The sequence below is a fragment of the Rattus rattus genome, chromosome 13, assembly GCF_011064425.1.
Source record: "Rattus rattus isolate New Zealand chromosome 13, Rrattus_CSIRO_v1, whole genome shotgun sequence".
NCBI lineage: Eukaryota > Metazoa > Chordata > Mammalia > Rodentia > Muridae > Rattus > Rattus rattus.
Window position 1 is genome coordinate 12232541 of NC_046166.1, and position 12678 is coordinate 12245218.

Genomic DNA, 12678 nt, shown 5'->3' on the forward strand with positions numbered 1-12678 from the left:
CACGAAGAGGCCACAGGACAACTTCTCTCCTTTTACTATGTGGGACCAGGGATTAACTCAAACACCTTTGCCTACCAAGTCACTTCACTGTACCACAAAAGCTTATTTAAAAAAAAAAAAAAAAAAAAAAAAGGCATGTCTAAAGAAATGGCCACAGTTGGGGATTTAGCTCAGTGGTAGAACGCTTGCCTAGCAAGCACAAGGCCCTGGTTCGTCCCCCAGCTCCAAAAAAAAAAAAAAAAAAAAAAAAAAAAAAAAAGAAAAGAAATGGCCACAGGGAAATCTGCAGTCTAGAGTAAGATGGTTCCCATTTAACCTCACCTCTGGAAAACTGATTTCAGCACCTCCACATTCCCAGGTGACAGGACCTGGTATTTGTGAGCAGTCTCAGAAACCTCTGCTAACTCCAATCTCAAGTATACACCAGTTTGGCAACACAAGACAGTAAACAAGTAACTACGCGGTCTACATGCTGGTAGACCATAAAGGTTAGTCTTCTGATGCCTAATAAATATTCTTTGATCCCCATAACCAGAATCAAGGGCTGCCAGCATCACCCCCAATACCCAGGAGGTACCAGCAAAACCCACCCACTATTAGGAAGCACTGCCATCACAACCTTCAAGGTCTCCATCACTGCTACCCTTCCACATAAGGTACTTCCCTTGAGACCACACTTGACAGTGAGGAACCTGAAGCTGAGATGTCAGAGCCATTGTCCCAGTCTCTCAGGTGTTGACAATAGTAGAGAGAGTAGCACTTGAAGGCCTAGGTTACTCCTGATTCTGATGGGACTCTAGCCCCAGGCTCTCCATAGCCCAGGCCTGGGGCTCCAGGCAGACTCAGGGTTTTGTTTTAAAATCCTTGATGATGGGGTTGGGGATTTAGCTCAGTGGTAGAAGGCCCTGGGTTCGGTCCCCAGCTCCGAAAAAAAGAAAAAAGAAAAAGAAAAAAAAAATCCTTGGTAAGTTCCAGAAACACAGTCAACCACAACCACCAGCCCCTGTTAACAAGACAGTAACTGCCTGCCAGTCTACAAGCAGAAAAAGGGGATTTGGAGACTTACAAATTGCAGGCTGGTTTATAAGCCAACAGCCATCATTACCTTCATCTCTAACAGATAACATACATATAGCTCAAGACAGCACAGGAGACAATCAGGGTCAAAGTATGTGTGCAGCCAAGAATGGCAGGAAACTGAGACAAGAGAATCCAAAGTTTAAAACCAGCCTAAACTGCACAGGGAGACACTGTCTCAAGAAGGGGGAAAGGCTGTATGCAGAAACTTCTAAGGGTAAGCAGTCACCAGAGCATACCTCATCCTAGCCTCTCCTATCCAGTATCCAATCAGGACCCTGACGATGATCACTTATATGCCATTTTAACTCAAAGTCCCCTACCTACAACCACATCCTCTTCCCACTTTCAGGCCAGTATCCTGGGAAGAACACCCATCTTTCCTCCCAAGTCTGCCAAAAGAACTAAAACTCAAAATCATCTGAGCAGTTCATGAAACCATCACAAAAGCTACTAGATAAAGTGTTTCTGAGGAAATTTCCTATGTGTACACATGTGCACACACATAATGCCTAAGTGTGTGAATACAGGCACAGAAAGAAGTGCCATGCCTTGCATGTGAAGGTCAGAGATGACGTCAGTCCTCACCTTCCATCTCAAGGCAGCACCTGTTACCGTTGCTGATGGCAGGCTAACTGGTTGTGTGAACTAGGAGTCTTTCCTGTCTCCATCTCATCACCCCATAGTGAATGTTGGTCCTACAGACATTGCTCCTGCTGAGAAGTCAAACTCAGTGCATAGCAAGTGCTTCACTCACTGGTTCACCTCTCCAGTCCCCAGATTATGTTACATACCCCGGATCTGATGTGTGTGCACTGGAAGAAAAGCCATCTTAACTTGTAAGCCATCTCTAGCCCCAGCCCACCCTCTCTATGGCATAAGGTGTGCATGTGCGGAAGAACAACGTCTAGGAAGCAGTTCTCTCCCACCATGCAGGTCTCAGGCATGGAACTCAGCTGACAGGTTTGGCAGCAAACATCATCATACTAGCTCCTTCCCTGGGTCTTTCTGGAAAAGGTTCCAAAATTCAAATTGGACACCAGATACAGTGGTTCACACATCCAAGTTTGAGCCCAGTCTGGGCTATGAAGAGACCCTGAATCAAAAGATCAGATGTGGTAACCGACACCTTTCATCCCAATGAAAGATATGGAAGCAGGAGATCTGGAGGTCAATGCTAGTTGACTACACAGCAAGTGCCAGATCAGTCTAGGTTACATGAGACCTGTCTCAAAAATAATTATATAAATAAAAACTTAAAATCCTCCAAGCTTGAATAGCTTAAGAACCTTGAATACATGCGCTCCCAACTAACTCTTAAGTTAGTTGCTGAAAAGCTCTTTTCCCAGCTACGGTAGGGGCTGGGTCCTTCTAATTTGACAGAAAAACTGAGCAGGCTGTTCCTGCACATGCAAGAGACCTGCCACAATTTTCTCTCAACTCTCCCCACACTCACTTGCACAGAGCACTACTGTCTATGGAGGAATGATGACCTCCTCCAGGGTCAGATTCACTCCCTAAGCTCGCAGAGAGCAGATGGTCACACCACATTTCCACTCAGGGCAACAAAGCAGGAAAAGGCTACCAGAGCTATGGGCTATCTCACTCACATCTAGCCTCTCTAGGATCCAGGTCTTCCCCCCTCTACCTAACTACCAATTTTGCACCCCTAAAACTCAGACTCAGTCTTAGAATCTGCATTACCCTCTAGTCCCCACTCAAGTGCCATCTCAAAAAGCCTCGCACTGACTTCTTGTCTAAAGGCATTGTTACAGCTCTTCCCAGTCCCCAGTTCACTGGCCTCCAAGGCCAAGTGAGGACAATTTACTAACTAGCACAGGATCTCAGTCAGGGCTCACGAGAGGCAGAGCCTGGGAGCTACTCCCAACAGTTGTCAAGCAAGCAGACAAAAAGTCCCTAGTCTCTGACTCCAGTTAACTACCACCAACCTGCCCAATGTATCTCTTGACACCTATCCTCTTTTATTTAAGCAGACAAACCCAAGGTCATAGGAGTGTCAACCTGTCTTTGCCAACGGTCTTTCCTTCCCCAGGGCTTTCCTGCACAGAAGCCCACACAGTCTTGCGCAGGTACACTTCACATTCTCCTGTGTAAATGCTCAACAATGACCCAACGCCTGCCCATTACACTGTCCATAAACCCTAGGTCCAGAGGGTGAACTGGCTACTCCACTACTCCTAAGAAACCATAGCTCTGCCTAGGATAGTGGGAGAGGGTGGCACAGAGATGCTGAAGTAATAAAGAAGCTGCTCAAAGCTCAAAAGTCGCTGGGCAAGGACTGGGGCCATGCTTGTCTTTCTGTCATCCATCCCAACCTGCCAGTTAAGCAGCTCTGTTCAGAAACCCCCATCTTGCTCTCCACCCAGTCACTTCATGATGGGGAAAAAAGCCTGAGTTGTGCCGCACTCCAGGACCACAATGGCAGCTTAGGCTTTCATGTGCCCATGGAATTTTTGCTTTTTCTTTTGTGGTGTTGAACCTCAGAACTCATGTGTGCTAGGGAAGTGCTCTATCCCTAGCCTTTGGATAAACTTTTAAAATAACTCAAAAAGGGTAATACTCTTGTCTAACATGCATGAAGCCTTGGGTTCCACACCTGCCCCCAATAAAAAAAATAAGTTTTAAAATACCCAACAGTGCCTTTCCGACTCAGGAGTCTCACTGATGACCATGAGCAGCTTGTTGTCCTTCCTGCTTCTTCAGTTAAGTCATGACAATACAGGGAACTCCAATCACTGCCAAAAGATAGCAACCTCGTGCCAACTCAATCTACAACAAAGATTGTACGGTTCCTTCCCTGGGGCCACCTATCTTTGTTGCTTTCTATCTCTGGAGAGAGAAAACCCCTCTGCACTTCCCACAATCTCTAGTATCAGAAAAGTCACCTTCCCAATCCCAAACCAAGACCCTCGGCTCCATGTCTTCTGTGATGCTGTGGGGAACACTCCAAGAACCACAATGGACTTTTCCAGACATAAAAGTCATACAAAAGGGGCAGCCTGACATGCAGCATACACAGGACCTGGGGCTCCAACTCTAGCACAGATTGGGGGATTATGCAAGACACTGAGCCCTCTGCCAACATCACCCTAAGCAGGGTGTGCCAAGCTTACCTCCCCCTGGACAAACTTGGGCATTGCCAGAGCTGCCACAGGGCTGATAGGTACTCTGCTTGCTGCTCCCCACTGCCAGGGCTAATTCTGAATCTCAAGTGGGCCTACAGTTAGGAGCATTTACTCTTTTTTTTTTCTTTTTTTCGGAGCTGGGGACCAAACCCAGGGCCTCAAGCGCTCTACCACTGGGCTAAATCCCCAACCCCTACACTCTTTTGTTTTTTGATTTGTTTGTTTGTTTTGAGACAGGGTTTCTGTATAACAGCCCTGGCTATCCTGGAACTCGATCTGTAGACCAGGATGGCCTCAAACTCAGAGATCGCCTGCCTCTATTTCACAAGTGCAGGGATTAAAGGTATGCACCATCACCACCCAGATCACATTTACTTCTTAATGAGATAAGGAAGCACTGCTTAAGCTTTAAACCATCACGCTATATTTCTGGGATAGGAAGCCCTGAGATTCCTGAAGCAGCTCTGCATAACTTCCTTCTCACATCCTGTCCTCTTCTCAGCAGAGAAGACACAATGACTTCAAGTTCAGAAGCAGACAAGGCCAGGAGAAGGGAAACTGGACCTATATAAACAAACTAAGCAAACCTAAAACAAATGACAGGTCAGGCAAACTGACCAGGGATACTCTACAAGGAGCCCGCACCCAGCTCCTTCCTACTACAAGTCAATGGTATGAAGTCTCTCTCCCTTTTGGGCCTTAATTTCCAGTTTGTACCATGAAGAGTCTCCTGGCTCACCCTAAAGTATGGGGTTCAACAGAGCAGAGCACAAAGGAAAGCTCACAGGGGATACTACATCGGTCTGCTGCCCAAAAGGCTACTTTTCAAAATCTGTGTGTGTCTGTGTCTGTGTCTGTGTCTCTGTGTCTGTGTGCCTCCCTTCCCCACCCCCGTGTGTGTGTGTGTGTGTGTGTGTGTGTGTGTGTCGCTGCCTGTCTGCCAATACAGGTGCATGCAAGACAAAGTGCATGTATAGAGGTAAAGAACAACCTCAGGCTTCAGCCCTTACCTTCCACTTGGAGACAGAGTATTCTGTCCAAGCGCTCAGTGCTGTAGGCAGTAGGATGGCTAACCCTTGAGACTCCCAGGATTCTCCTATATTCACTTCCATCTCTGTAGGAACATTAGGATTACAGGTGCCTGCTCTTTGTCTAGCTTTACCACTGAACTATCTCCTTATCCCCAAAAAGGTACTCTTTATTTTATTTTATTGCGGTGCTCGTCCCAGGGCCTGAAGCATACTAGTACCATTAATCACCCTTGACCTAACAGTTCCATTTTTAATGAAACAGCCTGAAAAATCTAACCATGATGACCCTCATACTCAGGACCTAAACTTCAAAACGAAAGATGACTAAGCAGGTAAAGGCACTTAAGTGCTACAGGCCTGGCAATCCGAGTTCATTCCCTAGAATCCGGTTAAAGGTGGAAGGAGAGGAATGCCCAGTTACACGTCATGCACACACAATAATGAACAGCTAAGTGCCATGATACACCTTTAACCCTAGCACTCAGAGTGCAAAGATAGGTCAATCTCTATAAATTCAAGGTCAGTCTGCTCTACACAGTGATTTCTAAAACAGTCAGGTACATAGAACGACCCTATCTCAAAAAGAAAAATAAAATAGGTGAGGCAGTACCACCCATTACTGATGTCAAGTTCCTACTTCTTCCCTAGGATTCATCACCAGGAAATATGACTTCTGCAGGTGGACAGGAGAAAAGATTGCACAAAATTTTACTGCAAAAACAAACAACAGGTTGGAGATGACTCAGTGGTTAAGAGACCTGGCTGCTCTTGGTTCAGTTCCAATGCCAGGGGATCCCACACTCTGTTCTGGCCTCTGTGGGCACTGGGTATACCCAAAGCACACATACATTCATACAAAGAGGCATTAAAGAAGCAAATCAATGAAAAATAAATCTTTGAACAGGTGACACACTCCTTTAGTCTCAGCACTCAGGAGACAGTGGCAGGTGTATCTCTGAATTAGAGGCCAGCCTGGTCAACACAGGCAGTGAGAGCTACCCAATGAGCCATTGGTCACAAGCAAGCAAGCTTTCCTGGAGTGATGCAAGAGTCATGAGTTCATCTACCAAGCAAGTTAAGAAAAAGGCAGGCATACCAGGAACTGTGTCCTATCAATGGTCGTAAGAGAACCCTCTGGACAGAACTGGTTCAAGAATTCTCTGAAGAAACCTTACCACTTATAAGACTCAACCTACTCAAAAACTGGAGCACCAAATGAGACACTGGAGAAAACTCAGGCACCCAGTCAATGACACCCAAGCCAAGTATGTCACAGGTTTAAAAGTAACTCAACCAATTCAACCCAGCTCTAAGACAATTTGGTTTGGCTAAGCACTCATGGCACATACCTGTAATTCCAGCCTTGAGAAAGCAGAGGCAGAAGGCATACCATAAGTTCAAGCCCAGCCTAGTCTACAGTCAAAAAATAGGAACCAGGGGCTAACTAGATGGCTTAGAAGTAAAAGAACCTGTGGTTCCAACACAAGAACTTGGAGCTGGGTTCCCAGCATGACATAACGAGTAGATCACAGCCTCGTACCTACCAGTGCTGTGGTGGGAGCAGGATTGCTGAGCCTTGCTGGACACCAGCCAAGGTAAAAACAAGTGAGCTCCAGGCTCAGGGAGAGCCTCTGTCTCAAAGGAACAAGGTAGAGAACGAGCACACAAGAACAACTGCGCATACATGCCATTTTGCTTTCCTAGTCAAACCTCCAGCAGCAGATGGGAAAAAAATGTTTCATCTGTGAACATGAATGAGAATGAGCACACAAGAAACTACATCTCTGTACAAAACCCACACCTGGAAACTCAAAAGAACAGAAACCTGTACCCAGGTCACCAGCTGAGGTGAGCAGTTAGCTAAGGTAGGGATGTGTTCCACAGTGCCAAATATGTCCCAAAGGCCACCTGTGCAGGAGCAGTGTCTGGAGCAGTGATGGGGTAGGGCAACAGGTTTATCACACAGGTGCTCCTTTCTCCTTCAAGATAACCTGGCCAGCCAGCATGCAGGTGAGAATCCTGCTCCCAAACCCTCCACATCCAGGGCTGGAGAGATACTTTAGCAATTGGGAGCATTGACTGTTTTGCAGAGGACCCAAGTTCTGTCCCTAGCATCCACACGGTGGTTCACAACCAACTGTAACTTCCAGTTCCAGGGGATCTGATACCCTCTTCTGACCTCCACAGGCACTAGGCAACACCTGGTACAGATGAACATGCAGGTAAAACACTTGTGTACAAAATAAAATACGTAAATCTAAAACAACAAACCAACCTCCACATCCTTGGCTTGTGGTGGAATTCTACCATAAAGAAAGCCCAGTCACATGGTAGTGAACTCCTTGGGAGGCAGGTTCAAGCAGATCTCTGTGAATTAAGAGGCCACCCTGGTCTACATACCAAGTTCCAGGCCAGCCAGGGCTACATTGTGGTAACCAGTCTCAAGGTGAGAAGAGCAGAGGCTGGAATACCCTGTTTATTGACACTTCCCACTTTCCTCACAGCTATCCTAGGAAATCAAAAATCACTCGCCAACAGATGAACAAGCTGGGGCTACAAGGTCAGGTGGCCACCTAAGATGAAAAAGGCTAAATTAAGCATTGGTGGACAATTTTGCCTACCCAAGCTAGCTGAAGAGCTACCTGGAAAGCTGTTCTCTAGAAGGGACTCTAGAAAAGTTAAAGACCCTAGTGCACCCAGGGGCCACTGCATGCACCACCCCACAATCCACCAGTAGCTACGCCATGACAAAGACAGTTAAGTAGGATCCACGGCTCCCAAAGGGTCCGTGGCAACCTGCCTAGTAAAAACTGAAGAGGCCACCTTGAAGCTAGAGTGCTGGGCTCTATAAGAAGGCTGCCTCCTTTCCTGACAAGGACAGAGCCAATCTGGCCACTTGGTGTAGCCAGAGGCCTGAGAGACTAGCCAAAAAGAAAGAAGGAGGGAGGGAGGGAGGGAAGGAGGGAAGAAGAAAGGGAAGGAAAGGTGGAGTATGAGTTCTTCAGAGAACAACCCAGGTGACCCTCAAGCACCTCCTCATGGTTTTGGACTTTGCCTCCTTCATCTGAATGGAACAAGAGGCCAAGCTGTGACACAAAGCTAAGGTGAGATTCTGCAGGGCACACAGACATCTGATGATCAGTTCCAGGGTGAAATGTGCTCCATACAGGAGTACACAGTGGCCTGGCGTCCCTAACAGCACTCCACTATGCTGAAGCCCACGTCTCTACCCCAGGCATGAAGAGACTGTGAGCATTCCTTATCTCACTAACTCCTAACACACTCTTTCCAAGCAGATAGAAAGCACCACCCCTTTTCCAGAAAAGGAGACCAAAGGGCGGTTCAGCAGCAGTCACTTGCAAGTGGCAGGAGGAGCTCACACCCTGGCAGAGCCGGCTAAGTCAGGCCATCCAGCAGCCCAAAGCACTCAAAGGCACCACCTCAGGTCGGCTGTAGGAACAGACCTACCAAACTAGCCAGGTGGGTCAGGCTCAGGGCTGGAAAGAACTGCTAGAGTTGGTAACAAATCCTTAAAACAAGTGGCCTTTACCCTCTCCCCAGCCACACTTCCATCTGGGAGGTACCTTGCTTATCTTTGAGGACAAGTAGCCCCAAGGGTCCTACAACCTCAAACCTCCTCCCCCCCACAACTACCTCAGCTTGCCAGGAGCTCCTCTTCCCTCCCCATCCCCCAGCCCAGATGGATGCTCTGGGTCCTGACATAGGTGACATCTTTATCTTTCATATAAAGAACCCAGAACTGAAAGTAGAACAGAATATGGAACAAAAATCCCTAAGGATCTCATCTGGGAAACAACAAGTACTTCTTCGAAGATGAAGACAGAAGACCAGTGCAGCCCACACAGGAGCAAGAGGTCCTGGCTGGGCAACCTGAGGGCCGTCCTTAGTCTACCTACAGGTATTCCACTAAAATAAATTCTTTGTCTTCTAAAAGAGTAACCTACATTTTCATCAGACAAAAAGAGGTCACAAATATAGCCTGGAAAGCTCGGGGAGGGGGAGTGACGGGGATTGAGCCTGACATTCTCCTGACCGGAAAGTCCTGGTCCACGTTGGCAGGAGCCTTCTAGTGCCAAGCAGAACAGGCACTCTTCTTTCCCCAAGACTGGCGACATCTACTTTGCTGTGATTAGCTCAACCACTGCCTTAGTACTTCAATCCAAAGAGGTCACTTCGTTCAGGTGACGATGAAGTCAGTCCCTGCTACCTGACAGTCTTGTCACCTCCTGAAGCTGCATCCACACTGACCATGATCACACTCAGCCTCAAACTGTGGCGCTAACAACTTGTTCTTCTGGTTCTTAGGAGGAAACCCCAGCCATGCTCCTCTAAGACTGCACCTACCAGCCTGTTTCATAATCTTCCCAGCTCTCTACGCTGAGCATAAATTACTTCACTTACGAGGGCAAAGAAAAAAGTCCTGCCGCTCCCTGTAAGGCACAAAAACACTAGAGTCTCAAAACTCAGGCACTCAGCTGCTGTACTGGGGCAGTCTTAAACTCAACTCTCGGAAAGGCCTGAACACCAAGACTGTTCATGTCAAGATCTTAATTTTCTCCCGAAAAGGCTAACACTGCTGAGTGTGGAGCTGAGTGGGAAACCACCTCTCAGTTGTCTGTTCAGATCTAGTAAGTGAGGTCTGGCCTGGGCTCTGTCTGCTCCACTGATACTTCCCACTGCTCTCAGGGGAAATACCTGCTGCCAGCCTGCCAAGCCTATTATTGGGGATGGGGTTGCTGCAGTGCCAGCAGAGCCGGAGGTGCACACGCAGAGAGGAGAGGGGAGGGAGGGGAGGGAGGGAGGGAGGGAGGGAGGGAGGGAGAGGAGAGGGAGAGGGAGAGGGAGAGGAGACAGAGAGAGAGAGAGAGAGAGAGAGAGAGAGAGAGAGAACACAATTCCAGCTGCCTTCAGTTCAAGTACTTTCTACCCAGAAACTTCCTTTTGCTCTTGATGTACTCAATCTCTACTTATTTTGTGACCCCCAAAAAGGGAAAAAGTTCTCATACCAGGTCCACAAGGTCATATAGCCCTTCTCCCTCTGTCCCCAAGTTTTCTTGGCCCACTAATCTCACTGCACCTCTCTAAGCAGGGAGTCCTAGTATAAAGCCAGAGGCACAGTATGCACACCGATATGCACTGAATAAATCAATCTGCAAATAACTACTTGCAATGCCAGAAATTCACAGAATAAATGGTGCAGAACAAGTCAGACAGCTATTGGAGAACTGAACATCTAAGTCTTAAGGATGGGCTTTATTACTCAAAGAAGGGCTGAGGATTGTAACAAGTTTGAGGCCAACCTAAGCTATATAGTGAGCTCCAAGTCAACCTTAGCTAGAGTGAGACCCTGCTTCAAAAAGAAACAAAACCAACACAAAATAGCTCCTTACTGAGGGTGGAGGTGGGGCAGCACACAGACACAACAGATTCCAGAAAGCTTCCCAAGGAGGCTTGTACCCAGGCATTATAAAGATCTGTCACCATCACAACATGCTTCATCACAGGACCTATCAAATGACACATTAATAGAGATGACATGACACTAAAGAAATGTCATCAAAGTGGAACTAACAAGGCATAGCGATCAATCAGTAATGCACAAATGCTCCCATTTCCTGAACTACATAGCTTCCAAGGGAAAGGCAATCTTTGAATTAAAGAGAGGGCTGGCCTGTTGATCAGCTGGAAAAGACACTTGCCCGGAAGCCTCATCATGCAAGCTCTTTCTCTCAAACCCACATGGTGGAAGGATAAGCAACTCCTGAAAGTTGTCCTGACTCCACAGATGCTCATAAGTACAAACACACAAAAAATAACATTGTTTTTTAAAATATTTCAGAACTTAATGAAGAATAAGAGGTGGATAGAGAGGGGGTAGTAGAGGGTGGGCAATTCCCACATTTAACTGCTTCCTGTAGAGAACTGTGGGTTTGAGGCAGAAGTTTGGTGACTGTGCCCCTCAAAGGCCAGCTGGATTCTGTTCTCCAGAGACACAGAAAAGCTGGCACAGTGTTCTGTCATCAGATAACACTGCAGAGGTACAAGAAGCTTGCCTAAAGTCCGGGAGCTGGGGGAGGTCTCACAGTCAGGCTGAAAACAGCATCGTTCCCCAGTTCTGATGCAAAAGGGAATGCACAATCACTGCCCCTCCACTAAGCAGCCCGGAAGGAACAGCAGGACCTGTAGAAGCTGTAACTCAACTGGAAATTAGGTATTACACACCCTACATCTGAGGGATCATTTTTGGTACTCACTATACCTGCAACGGAAACTTGCCCAGACACACTGAGCCAGGTATAAGCTACTGGACTGGAGGGTATTCACAGTGTTGTGGTGCAATGTTGCTTTAAAGATAAGTTGTAACCACCAAACAGCAGGATGAGACCAGAACAAGAGGGAGACTCAGATTCAGCACACAGGATTATGTCCACAACAGGTATCTATCGCTTTGTGAATGGACACACATTAACAGGGACGTAGAAGTGCTGCCTACTCCAAGAAGACAAAAAGAAGTTAATGCCGTCAAAAAAAAAAAAAAAAAAGTAAGACTCAGGAGACTCCCTCGGACTTTGTCCTAAAGAATCCAAAGCCCCAAGATAAGGGTGAACTACCTGCAGTGGGTCAGGTACGTAGAACTCTGCTAAACTGCAGGGGTGGGGAGGAAACACACCACACAGACTGCCATACAGGTCCTAATGAGGGGTCCCATTCATTTCTGGGTCCCGGAGACCGAAGACCCATATCGGTGTCCTGCTGAGGCTGAGGCCTGCCCAGAAGCCTTTCCTTGTTGAAGTGATCAATTCCGATTCTTGGCATTAATCCCTTTAAAAGGCCAGCTGCTGCTGTCTAGTCACTGATGCCAACCCGTTCCAGGTGGAAGAAAAAAGAAATTATTAGAGCCACATCGTAGACCGGAGGCAAATTTAAAGTGGAGGGCCACGAGGAAGCCAGGAACCTAGAGAGGGGGAAGGGTCCCGTGGCTGCCCGGGGTCAAGCAGGAAGGGCGCGAGCGCAAGCAGGACGGTGTGGGGGGGGCGGCCCTGCAGGCGTGGGCGCGCGGGGACTCTTATTCTGACACGGGATCCTCCGCCGCCTCCGCCGCCGCCGCAGCAGCCGCCGCCGGATTCAACGCCGCCGCCTGGCCGGGACCCCCGACCCTCGCGTGGACTCTCACCCCACGCCACTCGCCCACGTGCTGGGCGCCCGCCGCCCCCACTGGGGCGGCCTGCCAGCCTGAAAAGCTCAGGAGGTAGCGAGGCGGTTCGGCCACTTCCCGGGACCCCGGACCCAAGCCCCACGTGCGCGGGCGGCAGGGAACTTTCCAGCGGCGCAGGCGAAGCGAACCGCAGCGTAGCTCGCCGAATCCGACCGCGCTCCCACTTTCCCGCGCCCCCGCCCCGCCT

The 12678-nt window shown here is 48.2% G+C and overlaps 1 protein-coding gene across 3 annotated transcripts in view; it reads right to left on the minus strand.

Annotated features, from left to right (window-relative positions):
* Gatad2a (GATA zinc finger domain containing 2A) overlaps positions 1–12678 on the minus strand; it is an 89298-nt gene that overhangs the window by 57062 nt on the left and 19558 nt on the right. The gene's annotated exons all lie outside the window — the stretch shown is intronic.